Below are 23,799 nucleotides of genomic sequence, written 5' to 3' on the forward strand. Positions count from 1 at the left end.
TTGGAAGTCATAATGAATCACAAATACTAAAAAATGATTTAAGTATTGACGTTTTTTGCTAATGTATGAAGATACTCTATGGTCAAAGAAATGTTTTACTATTAAATAGACTGTTTCAGTCCACCACATAAACCAAGCTTTAGTGTGGATATCAATAAATATTTGTCAAAAGAATGAATAAATAAATGGAAGTGAAAAGTAAGAGAGCTGTGCCTTTCTAGTTAATGGGAGCTATATTAAATGGAGTTAGATACAGGTCAACTAATTTTAGAAGTAATTACAGAAAATAAAATATCTAACAGAGTTAACTAGGTTCATCCTATTTTCTTCATTCCATAACTATCTTTCTTCTCTTTTCTCTTCTTTAAAAATAAAAATTGTATTTTTAAAATTTTGATCTTAAGAATTCTCAGCAGGGCGCCTGAGTGGCTCAGTTGAGCCTCTGACTTCAGATCAGGTCATGATCTCGCGATCTGTGAGTTCAAGCCCCGCGTTGGGCTCTGTGCTGACAGCTCAGACAGAGCCTGGAGCCTGCTTCAGATTCTGTTTCTCCCTCTATCTCTGCCCCTTCCCCGCTCATGCTCTGTCTCTCTGTCTCTCAAAAATGAATAAACGTTAAAAAAATTAACAACAACAAAAAAGAATTTTCAGCATTTACATTACCATGTACAATTAAATGCAATTTACTGCTTCTGTACTGGATTTTTAAAATGTCTTTTATCATGGCATATTTATTCAATTTGATAACCACCATGTTTGCAAAGAGGCATTGGGGCAGGGTAGACATGGCATCTCAACCTGAGTTCCTAAAATTAATGCTGTGATAATTTTTGAATGAAGGTTTCTTGGGTTAGTTTTATAGTGGTAAAATCCTGTCTTATTAAAGGGCTATTCAACCCTTGCTCTTTTGAAAATCATAATCAAAGTCTCTTTAAAGATTTTTAAGTTCTAGAAGATTTTTGTTATATATGAAGCTCATTCATGAAGCTATAATTCCAATAACTTTTCCCTTATAATATTGGAAATCATATTGCCAATTATTTTAAATTTATGATATATTTTCGAGCTCTTTTAAGATATCTACTAACACTAATAGCTAACATTTATTCAGGATCCTCACTCTATGTCAGATACTATGTCAGGGCTTTTACATAAATTACCTCACGGAATCCTCACAATAACCCTATGTGTGCCCATTATGCAGATTAAAAAAACAGGAAGTGAGAAGCAAAGCAAAGTTCTCAACATCACACAGCTGACAAATGACAGGACCAAGATTTGAAACCAGGTCTGTCTAATGTCAAAGCATCTGGTCTTTAAATCTGCAATATTACAGTGGGGTCTTCCTACTAGTAATGTAGTCCCACTTGGGGGGCATTTCAGAAAAGCAAAGCACTGAAGCAGATCTTTTCCTTTGGTATACCTTCCAGATCTTCAGTACAGATTAACACTTGCCTGCTTGCTAGAGACAAATGGAAATTGTACAACAGGAAAACAGGATAGTTAGTAGCTATCACATTTCTAGCATTATTGTACTGCAGTAGCTGCTACATCCTGGTATACCAGACCCTTGTCCTTTGGAAAATGGGTTAAAAACAGCTATGCTTAATCATGACAACAAAATACGAAGGAGAATGTGAAATCTAGAGAGCTATTTTAAACTGTGTGAGTGGGAGGGTGAGGGGATAACTGTTGAGGAGAAATAAAGGGACCCCCTCCACCCTAAGAGGAGAAAATACCTACTACCCTCGTGCTCATGGAAACATCTGGATTTTCCTCTTTACCTGGTCCTGCATGAATCTGACATCTCTGGGAATTTTTCAAAGTTAACTTGTTCCCAAATGGAATGCAAAGGAACAGTATGCTTTTATTTTTCTCTTTGCTGGTTTAAGCCAAGAATGATGCTTCTAGATAGCAGTGGAAGTCGGGTATGTGACTGAATGCAGCACGTGGTGCCTTAATTTTATTAGAGTTCCAACCCACAGACTGAGGTTGTTAGATGTCATCCTAAGTGCGTGTTTAATATTTCTCACTTGTGAACTTTGACCTTAATTTAATCCAGACAGGCCATATGTAGCTACTCACTTTTGAGCTCAGACACCAGCATTCCTCTTGTGTCAGTGTTTCAGGTCACAGTCCTTGGGCATCAAACATTCCCAGAAACAGTCTACCATTGCCAAACATTTTTTAAAAGACATCACTGATGCCTCTTGGAAAGAAAGACCAAGCTAGCATGCTAAAGTGCAATCTCTAAAGCTGAAAGTACAATAGCTTTTTTTTTTTTTTTTTTAGTTTTTATTTAAATTCCAGTTACTTATACAGTGTAATATAGTTTCAGGTGTACAATATAATGATTCAACACTTGCGTGCTCATCATGACAAGCGCACTCCTCAGTCCCCATCACCTATTCCATCCATCCCCCCATCCACCTCCCCAAACCATCAGTTTGTTCTCTATAGTTAAGAGTCTGAGAACACAATCGTTTTTTAAAAGGTATTTAGCAATAATCTGATCTGGTTTTTCCCTTCAGGTTAAGTAACATATATTTGCATTTCTCACACATACACACACGCTCTCTCTCAACCTCCTTTTTTCTGGGAGTGGGCCTTTGTTCCTCAGCCTCCTCTCATCCCCACCCTATCACTATACTAAAACTGCTTTGTTAAGGTCACCAGAAAACTTTATGTTGGTAAATTCCAATATCTCTTTTCAGTTCTGTTGTTGTTGTTAATTCAATTAAGTTCCTCATCCCCTTATTTATATAGCAAAAGATACAGAAATTCAGTTCAAATGAAGTGTTTCCTCCCACCCACCCATGGCAGGATAGATGCAGCATGATGCAGAGGATTTTTCCAGCACTCTTCAAAGTCCCTAATAGGACATACTGCAGCCAGTGACCATATCTGCACCAGGTGGAATCTTGCTAAATCTCAGACACTTAACTGTGCAATGCCAAGCCATTTTATACTTAGAATTTACGTCACCATTCAAAGCACCTACATGTTTTCTTTAAATAGTTTCTGGGTTTGGTTTCCATGCAAGCACACTCCTGATTTTCTTTCAGCATTTTTTTTTTTTGGCTATTCTTTCTTAGTCTCTTATGTCAGCTTCTCATCCTCTACCCAACAATGAAATGTTGGTGTTCCTCAGAACTCTGTCCTAGGCCCTCCACTCTTTGTTCTCTATGCTTTTTCAAGAAAATATCAATTCCCATGACTTCAGTTTTCTATACACTGACAAATCCAAATTTATATCTCTGGCACAGATCACACTTCTGAGTTACAGATCTGAATAGGTCACTGCCTACAGGACATTTCAAATTGAATGTCTCAGAGGCATTCCCAAATCATCCAGTATGTCCAAGCTGAACTCATGATCTCGTGTTCTTTACCTCAGTTTGTGGCTCCATTATTCATCCAGTTACTCAAGTCATAAACCTAGGGGTCATTTTTGACTCCTAATTTTCCCCCATACCTCACATCCAATCAATCAACTTTTTAGATATGATTTACCATTATTATCCAATGGAGAGAGTACCCCTGACTACAGATGCAAGCATCCTAATCCTTGGGGTGGGTATCTCTCCCCTATGGATCGTCTATTACCAAACACTGAGCTGAAGAAAGACCACATCTGTGGCAAAAACCTCCTCTCCCCACCTCCAGGGGTAATAGTTTACTGCCAGCTGGCCCAGGATAATATCAGCTACAGGTTGTGTGGAGTTCCTGGCACTAACACCAACTCTATCCATTTCCTTCTCACAGATGTATGACACATGAAACTCTCCTTACTCTAATCCTTACTCAGACTTCATATTCTAAGCAAGTATTCCAGTCTTTGGGAGAGTTACTAATATATAGATGCTCTGGCTTTTTCCATCGGTCTTTGTGGGCTGATTAATGTGAGTCACTAATGACAAATAGATCTATGTTGGAAGTGTTGATAAAATCCAGTTTCTAAATCTACAGGGCTGAGAGCCAGATCATAGGCTGTGGTAAACTCACCAAGATAATCCATCCTGTGGGGCCTCTTGAAAGGTAGCCAATTGATCTTGCCTGGAGATACCCATGTGCTTTCCATTTGAAATGTCTCTGAGGTCTTCTTGGGAAGATGCCTAAAGCCCATGAAACATTAGTTGAAAAAAATACAAAACTTCTTGACTTAGTGTAAGAAATGCACAGACTTCCTTTAGTGACGGGGATTATTTACAAAAATATGATGCAATCTGGGCTGCTTCACCAGCCATTTAGAGCACCTGGATGTGATGTTCCTCCTACAGTGTTAAACGTAGTGGCTACACAGAGAATTAAGAATGTGGTGTTTCTCATAATAGTAACCTGAACATAGTTGACTTTGTTCATCTAAAATCTTGTCCTTCTCCCTCCCCACCCCCCAAAAAGGAATAACCACCCCATGAAAGATGACTTTGGGGTCAGGTTTGTGACAAGTCACCTCAGAGATGGACCCACCCCAAATACAGCTATCTCTGGCACATGCAGTGCCTATCCAGTCCAGGCTACCACAGCTAGGACGACAATTGGGCTTACTGAAAGCATCCTGCTAGAATCATTGCAGCTTACTCAGGAAAGAATTAGCCATTCTCTGTGTACAGCAGGTATTTTAAGGCTTCAAGGAGTCCTCCACTGGCTCATCCAACAGAGAATACAAACTGCTTTTGCAACTTAGAAAGATAAAGGGGTGCCTAGGTGACTCTGTCAGTTAAGTGCTGACTTTGGCTCAGGTCATGGTCTCATGGTTTGTGGATTCGAGCCCTGAGTCGGGCTTTATGCTGACAACTCCAAGCCTGGAGCCTGCTTCGGATTCTGTGTCTCCCTCTCTCTCTGCTCTTTTTCTCGGTAGTGCTCTGTCTAGTGCTCTGTCTCTCAAAAATAAATAAACATTAAAAAAAATTAAGAAGAAAAAAAAGAAAGAAAGAAAGATGAGAAGCAATGAGGCCAAAATAGACAGAGGACTTGGCAGCATTCCCTAATTGCAAGGGTTGAGAAGGTAGGGCATTCCACACAGACAAGTTTTGAAAGCACATATGAGCTTTAAAGAGACCAGCCTGCAGAGGGCAGAGTGTGCAAATCAGGCCCTAGCTAGCAATACAATTCAAACCGAGGGTTGGTGCTTGATTGTGGAGGGCCTTGAGAGCCAGGAAGAATAGTTTAACCTTTACGTAGTTGGAGAGAGACGGAGAATCAAGAAGAACAACCAGGTGACTATTATATTAACCAGGGTCTGAAGATGTGAACCAAATTGATTGCTATAAGAAAAAAGAGAAGCATTCTGAAAGGAAAGTGATGTAGTGGAAAATAACCCAATCCACAGCTATAACCAGCTGTCATGTAGAAGAGATAGTGCAGGCCCAGCACCATGAATCTCTTGGTGATGTCCATAAAAGACATTCATAAACACCCTTCTTTGTTTCATTTCATCACACAAGACTTGATTCTGGAACACTTGGTTGTTCCTTACCCGAGCTGCGGAAGTTTTTGCAAAAGAAGAAAGATTTCTGGGCTTCTAAAAGATTGTTGGCCTATAGGACAAGGAAATTATCCTAGCTCTTCCTCTCTCTTTGTCTTTCATATTTAATCAGTCACCAAGCTTTCCTTGTATCTTCCCCTACAGTTCATCTCCACTGCTTCTGTTCTCATCACTACATTTGGGTTCCTACCAGAGACATCCAGAAAGTCGTCCATTTTCCAGTCTTACCCCTTTTCAATCCATCCACTATACTTCTATCAATGAAGTCTTTACAAGTCTTTGTAAAACACAAATCTGATTATGTCAGTTTCCACTTAAAAACATTCAGTAATTTCCCACTGAATGTGTTTAGGAAGAAGTTCAGTCATACAAAGTTTATCACGATTTGGCCCAGATGTTGCAGGCACATGTATTTTGTTTGGCCACATAGTATTTTAATCAATTTGGGAAAATTCACATAAAAATCTATATATTAGGCTTCTCTCAAAAAATGAAAAAATATCTGACAACATATGGGTCTGTATTCACAGTGGCAACATCAGGCTACCGTAAGGAATAGTTGCCCATTTGGATGCTGTCTGTGCTCTCTGGTTTGTCACAGTCTCCATGGTCCCTATTGTATTTCACCCAGCCTGCTTCACTCGTTGGCCTCATCTGCTTAGACTTTGCAACCATTTTTGTTTGTGACCTGTGGATACCCTCCTATCATTCCCTATTACTTCTTTCCACACACGCCTAATTTACTGAGCCTCTTGAAGTTTCTGCAATAGGTATTGTAGCTTCCAGACTGTGTGATCTTGTAACTATTGCTTCTTCTATTTAGATCATTCTGATTTTACCCCAACCCATCCTTTACCTACCTTACCAACTTTTCCTTCAAGGTTGAGTAGAAGGACTCCATCTTGAACTTTCCCTCAGTTTCCAGGTTCATTACTTTGACCCTTCTCTGTACTTTTTAGCTTTTAAAATCTGACTTTGATTCTTTCAAATTCCAAAGAAGGGACACTCAGAACCATCAGATGGCCTAGAAAAATCAGGGATGGCAGAGCAGCATAGTGTGTTGAGAAAGCCCAGGCTTTAAGCAAATTGAAGTCCAAACCTCTGTTCCACCAGCAAGTCACAACTACCAATCTGTGATTCTAGCAAATAAATTACTCAACTTCCTTAGCTCTTTGAGACTCAGTTTCCTAACTTGTCAAATGGAACCTACTGAGTCAGGAAGGGAGCAGAGACAGGAAGTCAGAAACAGAGAACTACTCTTGTATAAAAGATTAGGATACATTGGAACCTCTTTATCAGTATGTGGCAAATGCATTCTCTATCGCTTTCACATAGAACACCATGTAACTTTGAAACCCTCAAGACTCAGGCAGTTGACAGTGGTAGTCAGTGGAATTGATAGTGAAACCTGGCACAGTCAATGGTACGTACTAGAAGCAGCAGTGGAGGACAATGACAAGGCTCTCACCAAAGCCCAGAGGAAGCAAGAGGAGTGACCAACAGTCCACAGCAGCCTGTGGATGGCAGACACAGAGGAACTCAGCAAAGATGGTCACTGGCTGAACTTGTCTGTGAATGTGTGTGAGGCCCCATCTGAGAACACCCAGAAATATTTTGGGGTAAGGAGAGAACTCTGAAGAACACCAGTAGGTAAGGTTCTAAGAAGAACTCAGGTTATATTATTGTGGACAAGATAACACATGGAAAAACACCTCACAGAGTGCCTGGCACTTTGTAGGTACTTCATAGGCACTTTATAGGGACTCAGAAAAGATGACTTTTATTGCTGTTACCATTATGTTGTCATTATGATTAGAGCCAATCATCACAAAGACCTTGTCACAACATTTCCCTTCCACTTGCTTTTTACAGACACTGTGCTTTACCTTTTCTTTGCCAATGTTTACCTCATGCTAAATAATTCAACCAAAAGGCCAGGCTTCTTTTCCATACCTGCCCATCTGTTTACCCCATGTGCTCCCTACTTTATTCTTTCTCCTGTCTCAGATTCCAATGTTGCAAAGCATCAGAGGAATCTGACAGAACTTTACTTCATTTAGCCTATAAAACATTTATTCCAGTCTTTTTAGCAATGGAAAATATGCCAGAGTATGCTTCATTGAGAAAAAAAAAAAACACACTCATATTATTTTTATATGCTTGTCCTGATAACTGTTTGAGTACAAGTTACATTACCCAGTTTCACTATATATATTGTTCACAATTTTAAAAAATTTATCAGCATTGCCATGTTCTATAAGTTCCTCAGAGCAAAGAACAATTAAATTTCATTTTTAAATGTTTATTTATTTTTGAGAAAGAGAGAAAGAGAGAGAGAGACAGAGTGCAAGCAGGGTGGGGGGCAGAGAGAGAGGGAGACACAGAATCCAAAGCAGGCTCCAGGCTCTGAGCTGTCAGCACAGAGCCGGAAGCGGGGCTCAAACTCACAAACCGCAAGATCATGACCTGAGCCAAAGTCGGCCACTTAACCAACTGAGCCATCCAGGCACCCCAATTTCATTTCTGAAATGTAAATTAAAAAAAATAATAAATCATTTCATAATGCTTACAGAATCTCTTAAAATTGTCTGGATATTAGGCCTACATAAACTTGACAGAAATAGAGCCAATATAGTTTTCCATCAAGGCTGATCTTTAGGGGTGCCTGGGTGGCTCAGTTGATTGAGCATCTGATTCTTGATTTCGGCTTGGGTTATGATTCTGGGGGTCATAGGATCGAACTATGCGTCGGCTCCGCTGAGCATGGAGCCCGCTTCAGATTTTCTCTCTCTCTTTCTCTGACCCTCTCCCCTGCTCGTTCTCTCTCTAAAAAAATAAAAATAAAAATAAAAAATAAAAAAGTGATCTTTAAATATACTGTAAATGTAGAGTGAGACATTTGAAAGAGGAACTATAATGCCATGTACACAAAAACGAAAGAAGAGAGTTGTTTTAAACACTAGAGTTAGTTCATCAGGTTCTAGGATGCCTGTTGACCTGCTGACTGTCTGACCACTCTTGACAACTGATCTCCTAAAAAGCCAAGAGGCACTATAGGGGATCAGGGATGTGGCCTGCAGCAGAGAATTTGTGTTTACTGAAAATCGTCATGACTTCGGATCTCTTATTTCTGGTCTTCAGAATCAGATCAGCTTCACAGGACATACATATATGCATTTGCCACCTACAGATAACATACACAATTTTGGCAATTTTCCTAGAAACTATCCTAGTGGAAGATCACATCAATAACTGAAAAGGAGAACATTTTATAGGCAGCATATGTTTTTATTTTACTCATGAATAATTAAGAACTCTAAAAATGTTGGTATGAAACACAGAACAGCAGATGACTTGAGATTCTCTTTGCCACCACAAATTGAATGGGCAAAAAGATTTAAGCAACCACAGTGGTATATGTGAATAATGAAACAAAGGAGAAGTGGATAAATAGTATACCCTTATTTATTTATATTAAAATTATGATTTTTTATATCAAGGTAACTGTTGACTTAGATAGTCCTATAATTAAAAACAAAGACCCTTTTCAATCTCACACTCATGGGTGATTTTGTTGATTTCATTATGTCAAGAAAAGTCTGGGTAACTAAGGCTTTTGGTGTCTCTAGCTTAGCTGCATATGGGAACATGTTAACAGGCTTATAGAAGGTAGAAAAAGGTGGCCATATAATTTATTGTCTAAGCCATGACAATTTTGAAAAAGAAAGGGGCACTTATCAGATGGCATATAAGGAAATGAAGTATAGACTAGGACTGTCCCAGGCACAGCAGTGTGCCTAGTCTAGCTAGAGACAAATTCTTTCTCTCATCCTAGCTTTCCATACACATTTCTCAATGTCTTTCTGTCCCACACCATGGCACTAGGGTGGTATTGAGGGAGAAATCCATCTGTCATCCCTACCCTAATTTCCCCCCAACTCAAAGAGGCTGGCTTCATCTTCTCTTTGAGAGATTTCTGCATCAGTAACATTCAGCACTGCCTGCACATCCAGCATTAATAAATCAAAAGAATATCAAAATTACACACAACATATCTGTCAACTAGAGAAAAGATAAAAGACTTTCAAAGGCTAAAGACAAAAGAGATTGTAGGTTATCGCCTGATGACTCTGTTTAAAATGTGGTGGCATAATATCTATGAAGTATTAATAGAATATTTTTCTTTGACATTTTCCCATCTTTTAGCACTTCCCCTCCTTCATGGCCTCAGGGAAGGGGTGTTACAGAAGAAAGCAGATTTTAAAAGAGACTCTTCCTTGCTTTTGAGTTTCAAAACCTAGGCCCTGAGGGGAACTGAACAGACTCTGCCAGTTTTTAGAAAAAAAAAAGAAAAAGAAGAAAGAAAACAAAGATAAGAACCTGGCTTCAGGCCTGGAAGGTAGAAAGAGAGGAGAGTCTGGAGAGGGAAGCAATAAGAGCTTAAAAGCTTGGGATCCTTGAGGAAAGGGCATCTGCACTTCCTCACTCCATCCCTCAGGTTGAATTGAGACCTGGGGGAGTCTACAGAAATTCTGGAGGGGTTTCGGAGAGTCAAGAACAGAAATAAGTCCTGCAGGTGGCAAGAGCCTGGAGAAGAACTAGCACCTTAGACAGCCTCACCCGCATGCCTCAGTGTGGTAGAGAAATGATGGAATGCCTCTACCTGCCAAAGAGGTCACAGAAGTGATGAATGACCCAACACCTTATAGAGTTTTCCACTGCTCAGCATATCATGGGACCACCTGACTGAGAAGCAATATACATGCTACTGCCCAGGAGGAGGGGCCTGAACCCAACGGGCTTTAGGAATGAACTTGAGAGGTGAGTCAAAATACAGCCCACATGGATCACAGACTGAAGACCCAGTGGGGTGATGGTAGCCTCTGAGGGTATCAGTTTGGCCAGGTGACACCAAGGAGCTAATGGTGAATCCCATCCCATATCCTGGAACTCCTAGGACATAAGTATAACCTTAGGAAAAGGGAGGAAAAACCCCAATTTAAATGACATTATGTTTTTGCTGTCCATGGGGAAGACTAAAAACAGATCTAAAGTTGAGCTGGAGAAAAAGACATTTATATTTCTTGTATATCTGTATTTGTGGATGAGGTTTGAACACACTACCTATATGGATAAGGACATGCAATCCACTCAGAGAACAATGGAGGAAGAACATAAACCAGAACAGCTTTGAATCTGGACCTTCGTTACTCACCCAGTGAATTCAAATAGCTCCCCTGCCCCTCCACTCCTTTTAAAGTCAGGTTAATACACTCCATTAACAAGTCCTTTCCACTCCACTTCCTTGACATCATCCCCTTCTTCCTATTTCCACTGCCACCTTCTTAGCCCAGGCCCTCATCATTTCCCTTTTGCACTAATATACTAACAACAACAACAAGGTAGCATGTACTTGGGCCTCATTATGTGGCAGGCATTGTACTCTTTGCTGTATCTCTATTACTTTTTTTGAACTGTCACATCAATCTTATGAAGTAGGTACCATCTTTTTTTTAATGTTTATTTATTTTTGAGGGGGGGATGGACAAATGGGGGAGGAGCAGAGAGAAAGGGGTAAGAGAATCCAAAGCAGGCTCCAGGCTCTGAGCTGTTGGCACAGAGCCCGAAGCAGGGCTTGAACTCAAGAACTGCGAGATGATGACCTGAGCTGAAGTCGGACACAACGGACTGAGCCACCCAGGTGCCCCAATTAGGTACCATCTTTATCCCCATTTCACAGATGAGAAAACTGAGGCGTAAAGAAGTCAATGATCCACGACCATACAACTAGAAAACAGTAAAGCCAAAAACATGTGGGCCCAGGTTAAACCACTGCACCACCCTGCCTCCCTTTAGTTTCCTCACTCTCCCTGCATCTAGTATTGTGTGTCTCCCTCCACATTGTTACCCACATAATCTTTCAGAGTACATCGTCGATAAAATCTTTCAATGGCTACCTAACCCTTTACTGTAAACTTTAAACTTCTTAGAAAAAGATACGGAGGTGGACATGATTCACCTCCTGCCTACCTGTCCACTCCATCTCCTAGACATATTTCCTTGCCAGTATGAAACTAGTGACGGTTATCCCCTGCCCCAAATAAACGGACAAGACACCCCCCCCCCCACACACACACACTCCTCAATTCCCATTTGTTCCTTTTAGGAATCCACGTATGTGCTTCCTGGTTTTAGAGGCACCTTTTTAGCATCCTATCCTAAATATTAGTATTAAATTCTAATCACTAACTTTTTTGTCCGATCAGTGATTCTGTTCGGGTTTTTTTGCTCACTGTACTGTGAGCCTCCTAAAGTCAAGTCTCTATATTCATTGTTTGGATTGGGCCAGAACATATCAGGTACGCAATACAATTACCAAACAAAATAACTGATGAAAATGTCTTTATTTTCCTCATGTTTTCTGCCTATTTCAACAACAATTTCACAAATATAAATTTCACACCTGCTAAATGCTAGGCACTTTGACATATACTTTTAAATTCGGATTTCTCAGCAACAGTGTAAGATAGATGTTATCATTCCAGCTTCAAAGATAAAAGAAAACTATAGCTAAGAAGTGAATATACAATAGGATGCTAGAGGCACCTGTCTGGCTCAGTCGGTAGAGCATGAGACTCTTGGTCTTGGAGTTGTGAGTTCAAGTCCCACATGGGGCATAGAGATTATTTTAAAAAGAGAGAACATAATGTGATAATATTACTTGCAGGATTTTCCCGAGAATTGACGATAACATGAATAAGCACCAAGTATTAGATTCTGAACATAGGAGTAACTCAATGACTGGTAATCTTTAGAATTTTTTATCAGTGTTAAGTGCCAGGATTTATTAGTGCCTCCTAATTATGTGTCAGTGCGGCTGTAGATCTCCACAGCTGCTAATAACTTAAAATTAATGGCTCATCTTCCTTTCCTAAGGCTATTTGCTATCACTTTCTTTCCTCAGCATTCATTCTAATCCTTGGTGCTATCCTTAGTTCCCACAAGGTCCACATGTCTGTTTTCTAGAGATCATTTCACAAAATGAGACACAGTTCCCCTCTAGAGACTTCTTGACCTTGCTTTGGGGAATACATTCTTACATTTTTCCCAGCATTTTAAAACAATTTCCGTCCTGGCTTTAAAAAACTGAATGCTGCCCGCTTCTTGTCATTTTGAGAGTTGATGAGTTGCAGCCTTGCCTAAGCACAGTGAAGCTAGCACAGCTAAGGAGCACGGGGAGAGAACCAGCTGGCTCTTCTCAGATGAACCATGCAAGACTCACTCAAACCTTGGTTTCACTTTTCAGCCCCTCTCAGTGGCACCTGGAAATGCTCATGCTCTGTAATGCTAATGGAGCACCATGCAGTATTTACTTCCCACTGTGGGGTGAGGTTGGCTCTTACCACCACAAATGAGCTGTCCCTGTCCCTTCTCAGATGTCAGTTCTAACCATGCCCCAACCGTGACTGCGCCCGCCCCCTCTGGCACTCCCTGGGGATGTGGTCAGAAGGGAGGTGGGGAGAGAAAAGAATGCAAAGAAAAACCACAAGGGGTCCCATCCCAACGCATACTCACTCAGAAAGGAGGATCTAAATGTGAAGATCCTAGTGTTAGAGGAATGGACCTCAAAGCCAACTAGTTCACTGGCCATTAAACTTCTTTGCATGTGGGCCAATTCAGGAAAAATGAAAACATTTACAGGTGTGGCAGGAATGGATCTTTGCAAATTAACTGACATTTTTTACCCCAAGTTTCCTCATGCCACACGACCCTGTCTTTACTCAGGTAGCAGATAGAATATGAGATCAAAAAAAAGATGATAGAGGGGCGCCTGGGTGGCTCAGTCAGTTAAGCCTCAGCCTTCCGGCTCAGGTCATGATCTCACGTCTCACAGTCCATGAGTTCAAGCCCCATGTGGGGCTCTGTGCTGACAGCTCAGAGCCTGGAGCCTGCTTTGGATTCTCCCTCTCTCTCTGCCCTTCCCCTGTTCACACTCTCCTCTCTGTCTCTCTCTCTCAAAAATAAATAAACATTAAAAAAAAATTTTTTTTAAAGATGACACAGCAGGCCCCAGATAATAATTCTTGGCTTATGAATTTCAAAAGCCTAAGCTGAGGTTTAATAATAATATTTAATTATAAAGCATTTTACATGTCTTCTCTTATTTAATGCCCACAATAATCCTATTATGCAGGATAGACAGAATAAAGCCCTCAAAGATCTCCTTGCCCTAAGCCCTGAAATCTGTGAATATAATACAGGTAAAATTTAGTTAAGGATTTTGAGATGGGGAAATTAGCCTGGATTATCCAGGTGGGTCCTATGTAATCACACGGGTCCTTATAAGAGGAAGGCAGAAAAGTCATAGTCAAGGATGTGATGGTGGAAGCAGAGGGGTAGGGGAGAAGAGGGTGGAGGGGAGTTCAGGCAATCACTCATATAAGCCAGGATCAGGGAATGTTTGATTATTTTTCTGATTTGGACAAGGTTCGTATTTTGTCCTGACCTAAGTATGGAGGGGTCCCGTTTTTGCCTTGATCCATCCCAGTTGCAGAGTAGGCTTGACTGATGTTGCTGTTTTATTAAATTGTTTATGTTCAACAGGGAAACAGTAATGCCTGGCCAATAGCACCAGGCTAGCTGTCAGATCAGGGGCCACTTCTTTCTTTCTCATTTTTCATATAGTTTGTATAATCACCCATTCAATGTTTCATTCTTCATTCTCCAGTTGTTTCCAGATTTTCAGTAAAACTGTAAATTTAGGCCTCCAATTGCCTTAAACAATAAAAGAGTTTGGCTCTTGTGACTTATGTCAAGAAAATGAAAAGACCAGCCACAGACTGGGAGAAAATATGTGCAAATAAAATAAAGCCCTTGTGTGCGCAAGATACAATAAAGAACTCTCAAAACTCAAGAAAGCAAACAGCCTAATTTTTAAAGATGAAAGGAACAGCACTTTCAAAAGAAGATAGACATTTGGCACAAGACATGAAAATATGCTCAGCATCACTACTTAATAGGTAAATGCACAATGAGATGCTACTATACATTTACCAGGATGGCTAAAATGAAAAGACTAAGCATACAAGTGCTGACAAGAACGTAGCAGAACTGGAACTCTCAGCTGCTGCTGGTGGGCTGTAAGGTAGTACAGCTACTTTGGAAAACAGTGGGGCAATTTCTTTCAAAGCTAAAACATATACCTATTGTGTAATCCGGCCATTTTGCTCCTAGGTATTTACCCAAGAGAAATGGAAATATATGTCCCTACAAAGACTTGTATACAAATGATCACAGCAATTTTATTTGTACTAGCCAAAAACTAGAAACCACCAAAGGTCCATCAACAGGTAAGTAGACATGCAAATTATAGTACATCCATACAGTGGTATACTGCTAATAATAAGGAATCATACTCAGTAATAAAAAGGAATGAACTTTTGATGTCTACAACATAAATTTCAAAATAATTATGCTAAATGAAAGAAGCCAGACTCCCCCCCAATACATCTGTATGATTCTATTTATATAAAACTCAGAAAATGCAACTAAAAAAAAAAAAAAAAGAAAATGCAACTAATCTGTAGTGAAAGAAAGCACATCAGCTGTTGGTGGGGAATGGGGAGGAGTGGGAGTGATTACAAAGGGGCTGAAGAAACTTCTGCAGGTAATGGATAGGTTCACTATCTTGTTTGTGGTGCCGGCTTTACAGGATATGTATATGTGAAAACTCATCAAATTCTACACTTTAAATACGTGCAATTTATCATATGTCATTATACCTCAACAAAACTCTTTTAAAAAGCAGGGGGCAGGGTGGGGATGGGTGGGTGGAGGGGCAGGTCACCTGGGTGGCTCAGTAGGTTGAACATCCACTCTTGATTTTGGCTCAGGTCATGATACCAGGGTTGTGGGATTGAGCCCTTCTTTGGGCTCCAAGCTGGTCCTGGAGCCTGCTTCTCTCTCTATCCCCACCTCCGCCCCTACTGCCCGCCCCCCTCCACCCCGTCTATGCTCTCTCTCAAATTTAAAAAAAAAAAAAAAAAAAAAGCAGGTGGCAGGTAAAGATGGGTCAGTGAAACCAGTTATTGTCATCAGCGATCTAATTTCTTTCCCTTTCTCCACTGTACTTCTTGGAAAACAAAGCTCCCCCCTGATTGACAGGGAATTTCCACACAAGAGACTGGGACCTGAAAATCACCCAGATTGGGTATGCATGGATCATGTGGTTACCAAACAATCACCACAGCCAGGAAACAATGTAGTGAACAGGGCCTACTGCTGGCTGCCATGTCATAAATCTTTGTAGCTCTCAGGATTTTCTTAAGAATTTTACAAGTAGAATTACTGTGGGGGGAAAAAAAGGTACCCCCAATTTTTTTTAATGTTTATTTATTATTTTTGAGAGAGAGAGAGAGAGAGAGAGAGATAGTCAGGCAGAGAGACAGGGAGACACAGAATCTGAAGCAGGCTCCAGGCTCTGCGCTGTCAACACAGAGCCCGATGCAGGGCTCAAACTCACAGTGAGATCATGAGCTGAGCCAAAGTCAGATGCTTAACCAACTGAGCCACCCAGATGCCCCAAAAGGTACCCAAAAATTTGAAGTTCAATACCTTGGGGGAAAAGAAAAAGAAAGGAAGGCACACCCAAAAGGGTAATTAAGGAGAGATTATTGAAGGACTACTTACAAAGGAGTGAGAATTAAGGGCTGGTGAAACTTCTGGGCACTGACAACAGGGAGGGGTGGGGGTGGTGAAGGGTGGGGAAGCCTTTGCATTTTCTAGACCTGAAGGGTGAATGGAGAGCTGTTCTTGGAATCTGGTGAGGATGAAGACTGAAGGAGAGGAGCTTTTGGGATAGGTGGGTATGGCCTTAGGTAGGGAACACAGTTCAGCCAATCTGGGGCCTAGTAGGGAGGGAGCTGGGGAAATAAATCCACAATCTCTCTCCTGCTCCTCACCTCTCGCTTACTAGTTACCCAGCCTCACCCAGACACCAGTGTGTGATGTGACCCAGTCAGTAGAGATCAGCCTCCCAGGGCACAGAGCAGCGTGGAGGGAGTAGACAGTGGATGTAGAGACAATATTCAATACAATACTTCTTGCTAAATTGCTTTCCACAAAGCTACTGTTTATAAATTGGTATTTACGGGGCGCCTGGGTGGCTCAGTCAGTTAAGTTGTCAAGAGTTCAGCTCGGGTCACGATCTCACGGTTCCAGCCCCCAGTCGGGTTCTGTGCTGACAACTCAGAGCTTGGTTCAGATTGTGTCTCCCTCTCTCTGCCCCTCCCCCCCTCATGCTCTGTCTCTCTCAAAAATAAATAAACACCAAAAAAAAATCAATGAAGGGGAACCTGAGTGGCTCAGTCGGTTGAGCATCTGACGTCGGCCCAGGTCATGATCCCACACTTCGCTTCTTGGGTTCAAGCCCCATGCCCGGCTCTGTGCTGACAGGCTCAGAGCCTGGAGCCTGCTTCAGATTCTGTGTCTCCCTCTCTCTCTGCTCGTCCTCCACCCTGTCTCTCTGGCTCTCAAAAATAAACATTAAAAAGAAAAAATTCTTTAAAAAATTCAATAAAAATTAAAAAATAGATAAAAATTGGTATTTGCCTTTTTAAAAATACTGCTTGGAGGTGATTAATGAGGGGCTTCCATGCCCTGCTATAAGAAAGAGCCTCCTGTCCTACCCTTGCCCCCAAATTGTTTGCCAAATATGTTTTACAACAACTGAAGTTCTCTGAAAGGCAGGACAGCAGAGCATCTAGCACAGCAAACAGGGAATGGCTGTGTGTGTGTGTGTTTTAATGTTTATTTATTTATTTTGAGAGAGAGTGCCAGCATGAGAGGGAAAGAGAGAATCTCAAGCAGACTCTGTGCTATTGAGTCAAAATCCAAGTCAGACACTCAACCAACTGAGCCACCCAGATGCCCACAGGAATGACTTTTTAAAGGAGAGTTTTGCCATTCCAGTGGCTCAAACCACCTTAAATCAAAAGAAAATCCAGATGTTTTCTTTCTCTAGGCTCTTCACTCTCCCCAAATTCATAAGCTCAACAGTTTTAGTTGCACAAAAATATAAAATATCACGGTGCCTGGCTGGCTCAGTCAGAAGAGCATGAAATGCTTAATCCTGGGGTTGTGAGTTCAAGCCCCATGTTGGGTGTAGAGATTACAAAACAAAAAACAAAAACAAAAAAAAACCTTAAAAAACATATATACAAATAAAATATCAGTCCCCTCAATTTATCATTAAAGGTATAAACATAGGGGAGGTGCCACAGAATAAAAAGAGATGGGACATTCTACCTGAGAATAAACCATATTAAGAAAGAGGAAAGCAACTGAAAAAAGATAGTGACTTCCATGTAAAACAGAGAGGAATTCTTTGATTTCCAAGGCTTGGTGCCTAATATAAAGTTATGTTGTTAATGGTTTTTATTGCAGTAGCAGGGAGCACAGTCTAAGCAGTGACTTTCTCCAGACCAGATTTGTCTGGTTGTATCTGCAAATCACTTAGGCCAAATCCTATCAAGTGTGGGCTATGGCATCTATATAAAAATGTATAAATCCTATATAAATACATATATTAAATATGTAAAGTCATATATATATTTATATGTATAAGTTATATAAATCCTATATATGGCAGGATTTCTCAAACTTTGATGTGCAGGGGAATCATGTAGGATCATTTAAAAATGCAGATTCCACTTCAGTAGGCCTGGGGTGGGGCTTGAGACCCTCTGCCTTCTCCTGAGTTGCCAGCAATGAATGCTGCTGCTGCTGGTTGAGGAGCACACACTGAATAGCAAGGCTATAAAACAGGGCTGCAAACTCAAAGTCCAAGCCTGCAGCCGATGGAGGAGGATACAACATAACATGCTGGGGACCAGCGGGAAGTGTGGTGAACTGGGGCATGCATTCTCTGCCTTCAAGCATTCAAACAGCAATACTGCGCTCTCCCAAAGAAAGCAAGTCTGCGGTTGAATTCCACCCCACCAGTGTTCAGCTGCTGCACAAGGGAAGAGGCAGGCAGGCATGTGTGACCTAGTAGCAAAACCTGAATAATAAACAAGAGGCCTAATTCTTGCTTGCTCAGAATTTTCTGTTTAGCCCCACCATGGACTCATGTCTGTGTTATGGAGAACAGAAACATTGTATTGAGCTGTTGCACATAAAACCTCCTAAAAGATATTTGGGCACAGGTAGTATGCCTCTGCTCTCTCTCCCTCTCTCTCTCTCTCTCTCTCTCTGATAGTAAAACACAAAAGGATCAGAGCAACATTCTCCCCTAATTGCAGTTAGGTGTTGTTATTTTGGCACCTTTGAAGTTTCCTCTAAAGTCACACAGGTGGCAGTTCCAAGTAGATGCAATGGTTCCCAGTGGAAGCAGCAGCCATGGTGCCAAGGCAAGGTGAGGCCTACAAGAAAAGAGCTGGAGCAAGAGGGAAAAAAACCACATAGGAACTAACATTTGCTCATGAGACCCCTTGGGAATACCCAGAAGTAACAGGATGGGATGAGATGGGGGTCTCCAAGAGCTAGGAACCTACATTGGTAGGTGGAGCAAGACTCAGCCAAACCCAGGTTACATTAAGATCACTAGAGGGGCATCTGAGTGGCTCAGTCAGTTAAGCATCTGACTTTGGCTTGGGTCATGATCTCACAGTCTGTGAGTTCAAGCTCTGCTTCAGGTTCTGTGTCTCCCTCTCTCTCTACCCCTCCCCCTGCTCATGCTCTTGTATGTCTCTCTCTCTCTCTCTCTCTCTTTCTCAAGAATTAATAAATATTTTTTAAAAATCACTAGAAATCGTTTCATTTGTCTCATGTGATCATTTGTAACTCTATTGTTTTATATTCCATCTTCATTTCCATCTTTTGAAACAGGCTACACCAGCACAATTCAATAGAGATACAATGTGGGTCACATGTAATTTTAAATGTTCTAGAAGCTACATTTTCAAAAGTAAAAAAGTGCAATTGATTTTAATAATATATTTTAACCCAATATATCAAAAAATATCATTTCAACATGAATTCAACATTTAACAATTGAGATTTTTCACCTTTTTTCTACTAAATCTTCGACATAAGTGTGTGTTTTATTCTCAGAGCACATCTTCAATTCAGACTAGCCACATTTTGAGTGTTCAATAGCCATAAATGGGCAGCAAAGGATTAGACTATCCTTCACCTTGTTTTATAGTTTAAGAACTCATTTAACATACATACTCTTATCCTATAGGATGAGTTCCACAAAACATTAAACATCATGTATTTGTATCCTAAAGCTTATTCTAAAATGTATTACAATATAATTTATATGATCACTAATCTATTTTAATAAAATACATTCCAGATAATATATTTACTCATCTCTCTGAACTCCAATTGCTTTAGTGGAGAAAAAAATATTGTGGTCTCATCTTGACCAGCCATGATGCTAAATGTTAACAGCTTTAGTTAATGGGACGTAATGAAATTAACAGAATTTTGTCTCACTATTGGTGCTGTGTATTTAAGTTAGAGGTTATTTGAAGATTTAAAAACCTGAAACAGGGACACATGGGTGGCTCAGTCAGTTAAGCATCCAATTCTTGGTTTCAGCTCAGGTTATGATCTCCCAGTTGGTGGGATCGAGCCCTGTGTCGGGTTCTGTGCTGGCAGCAAGGAGGCTGCTTGGGATTCTCTCTCTCTCTCTCTCTCTCTCTCTCTCTCTCTCTCTCCCCCTCTCTCTCTGCCCCTCCCCCACTCTTGTACATGCACACTCTCTCTCCCTCTCTCAAAATAAATACACTTTAAAAAAAAAACTGTAACAAAGTACTGTGTAGCTTTTAAATGTTTTGGAGACCAGTGAGGCATGTTAAAACTTCCTACCTACTTTATTTGAGGCTGTTGAAGTGGTAGTTTGTTTGTTTTTTTGAAGATTTTATTTTTTTAAGTAATTTCTACACCCAACATGGGCCTCACAACCCCGAGATAAAGAGTCACACACTTTACCAACTGAGCCAGCAAGGTGATCCTGAAGTGATCATTTAAATAAGCTATATCTAGAGTGATCATAGGCTCCAGTTTTCCAGGAATAACACCAGTTTATACCTGTTGTTCCATCATAATTATTAATGATTCCCCCTTTCACCCTCAAAACTATCCCAGTTTGAACAATTTTGTATAAAGTATTACTAATGTGTACTGCTTATGCTTACATATTCGTTCTCAAAAAACCCAAAAACCTCCTATGTTGAGTTTTCCTGTGTACAATCTTTTACTCAGGGTAAAGAAAGAACAAAGGGCATTTCTGTCTTTTTTAAAATCTTTACTCCAAGACTATACTCAATAGACTCGATTTACTTAACTGAATTATAGAAAATTGACCCATGGGCATAACAGAGTCTCTTTATTTTCCGTGTTTCTTTCTTTAAGATTATTTTGTCCCCGTATGGTGTTCATTTCTGAACATAGCACTGTTAGCAATATGTTAGCATTCAAGTTTTGCAAAAAAATGCTATGTGGATATAAATAATTCTTCCTGCCATGAAGGTAATATAATTACTTACATTTTTTCCTTTGCTTTATTCACTTCAACAATTCTTTATTGAGCTTGCTTTTTTATTTTTATTTTTTTCTTCCAAGATTTTATTTAGTTTTTTTAAATATTTATTTATTTTCTAGAAAAACAGAGCATGAGCAGGGGAGGGCAGAGAAAGAGGGAGATACAGAATCTGAAGCAGGTTCCAGGCTCTGAGCTGTCAGTACAGACCCTGATGTGGGGCTCTAACTCATGAACCATGAGATCATGACCTGAGCTGACGTTGGACGCTTAACTGACTGAACCACCCAGGCGTCCCTCCCCCCAAGATTTTATTTAAATTCAGGTTAGTTAACATACAGGGTGGTATTGGTTTTAGAAGTAGAATTTAGTGATTCGTCACTTACATATATCCCAGTGCTCATCACAAGTGCCCTCCTTAATGCCCATCACCCATTTAGCCCACCCTTTCCTTTGTCTCTGACTGAGAAATCTCATGTCTTCTGCCTGCATCCATGAAACTGTGACAGCCTAACTTGATAGCTCACAGGTAGGGTAAAAGTCGGGCTCTTTCCAGTTCTTGACGTGAACTTCTTCAAACCCTGTTGACCACAACTCTCACTTCAGCCACTCCTGCAGCAACTTGTTCCTAATTTTGGGCAGAAGCAATTTGATAGTACCTTTGCTTCAACTTGTGATATGTCCTTCTACCTGTCTGCTGTGGGGACACCCCTGTGTAGAACACCCAGAAGATCCCCCTCCATGTTCTGGCATGTGCAACCTGCAAAAGAAGAGGAAGTTGACCAATGGGAAACAGAAACCAATGGATACAAACTTGCTTCCTCTTTTAAACCCAGATGAAAAGTTCTACATACATTTCTACAATAAAAGCCCCCTCGGAGGACGATATGTCAATCACCCATGGGGTAGCCAACCCCTTAACACATCCTCGTTGCCTTCTCTTCTTTCCTGCCTTGTATGCCTGGCTCCCTAGAGTCATGTTTAATAAACGTTACTGGCCTTAAGGAGAACCCAGACAAAGATACCATCTTATCTGTCCTGGCTTTAGCAATTGTTATTTTCCCATAAGTTAATATCCAGAATATTTGAAGAGTTATTGTTGCATCGGTGTTAGGACTGATCTGTTTAGTGTAAAGAGTCTGGGATCCTGGGTTCTAACAGAATACCAATGTTTTTCAGGTGTGTTAAGAAGAACATTTAGTCCTATTAACTTCTATTACAGGACTTACTTCCTAATCTCATATCGAAAAAGAGCAAATATAAAATGATAACCACATAATGGCATGGAAGAGGGAAGTGGGCATATTCCATAAACACATTAGTCTTTATAACTGCCTACTTAAGTTTTACTTAAAAAAAAAAAAAGCAGGAAAATTAGAATGCTGGTTGTTAGACCAATTTTACAATAAAGTGCTCACTTTGTTCAAGCAAAATGTAAAGTTTAAGGGAACTTATCCTTTATTTTTAACATTCATAGTGACTATCCATGGGTAAACTGCAGTGGAAATGTGGTGGAAAGAACGCATTGGCCAGGGGTCTTGCTACAAGGAACTATCTTGTAAAGTTAACTTGCTTTGACAAGTTCCAGATGTGCTGCATCTTACCAGAATTTCTGACATACTGGAGTCAAGCATAGATCATGGAGATGTGATTTCTTGCTATATAGAAGATGAGTGTTTATATAAGCAGTTGTTGTCTCCTTCTAGGATCTAAAAATAGAATATATGGGGTTTTTGTTGTAATCTTTCTTGGTAAGACTGTTTATTTAGGATATTATCATTTATACGTCACATGTAAGAAGGCACCTACCATTTTAATTCCAGCGCCTCTGTTTTTCCTTTTATTTTTTGGTTGCCACCCTCACTCACTTTCTCAGTACACAGCTCACTATCTTCGGCGATGGCTAATAGGCAAGGGATCCTCTTCAGCTCCTGGTAGCATGTTCTGAGATCCCTGTTATCCTGAAGAACTTCCAGGTTTCCAAAAAGGTACCATAAAATTCATTTTAAAAAGTGTCTTAAAAACTGAGAATAAACTGAGGGTTGATGGGGGGTGGGAGGGAGGGGAAAGTGGGTGATGGGCATTGAGAAGGGCCCCTGTTGGAAGGAGAACTGGGTGTTGTATGGAAACCAATTTGACAATAAACTTCATATTTAAAAAAAATAGAAAAATAAAAGTTTGTGATGTAACTTATTTTAATTGGCTCCAAATTTTATGGCATGTGTACTACTTCATGTGGCTAGGGGAGACAATGTATTAGAACGTACATGTAACAATGTAAACTGGACTTAAACTGTTAAGAAGGATTACAAGCACTGCTATTGAAGGACGTTGAAGTGATTTTATTGGCTTTACCACAATTCCCAGCTTTGCAAAGACAGAAAGAAAAGACTCACTTCACTTCAAGGAGGCACTGAGTATTTGCTTGTGTCTCTTCCCTGGTGTCAAAATTAAACATCCAAGTCGCCGTCCATCTACAGTAAATTGTGCCTGTGCCTCCATTTTAAATTACATTTTAATATTTGGGGGAGGAACAGAGATTTACAACCTAACTGTAAAATTCTTCTTTGGGATAAAGTTTGGTCTTTAAAAATATTTAAAAATATTTATTTGTTTACTTTTGAGAGGCAGAGAGAGACAGAGAACGAGCAGGGGAGGGTCAGAAAGAAAGGGAGACACAGAAACCGAAGCAGGCTCCAGACTCTGAGCTGTCAGCACAGAGTCCAACATGGGGCTCGAACCCACCAACCGTGAAATAATG

General features: G+C 40.4%; 1 long non-coding RNA gene across 1 annotated transcript; it reads right to left on the reverse strand.

Moving 5' to 3' along the window:
* Nucleotides 1-1,589: 1,589 nt before the first annotated feature.
* Nucleotides 1,590-23,085, reverse strand: LOC128313926 (uncharacterized). The gene is made up of 4 exons (XR_008295047.1): nucleotides 22,848-23,085; nucleotides 22,643-22,747; nucleotides 21,698-21,798; nucleotides 1,590-4,115 (listed from the first exon to the last, which is right to left on the reverse strand). It is a non-coding gene; the product is annotated as an uncharacterized LOC128313926 (long non-coding RNA).
* Nucleotides 23,086-23,799: the final 714 nt, after the last annotated feature.

Source organism: Acinonyx jubatus, chromosome C1 (assembly GCF_027475565.1).
Source record: "Acinonyx jubatus isolate Ajub_Pintada_27869175 chromosome C1, VMU_Ajub_asm_v1.0, whole genome shotgun sequence".
NCBI lineage: Eukaryota > Metazoa > Chordata > Mammalia > Carnivora > Felidae > Acinonyx > Acinonyx jubatus.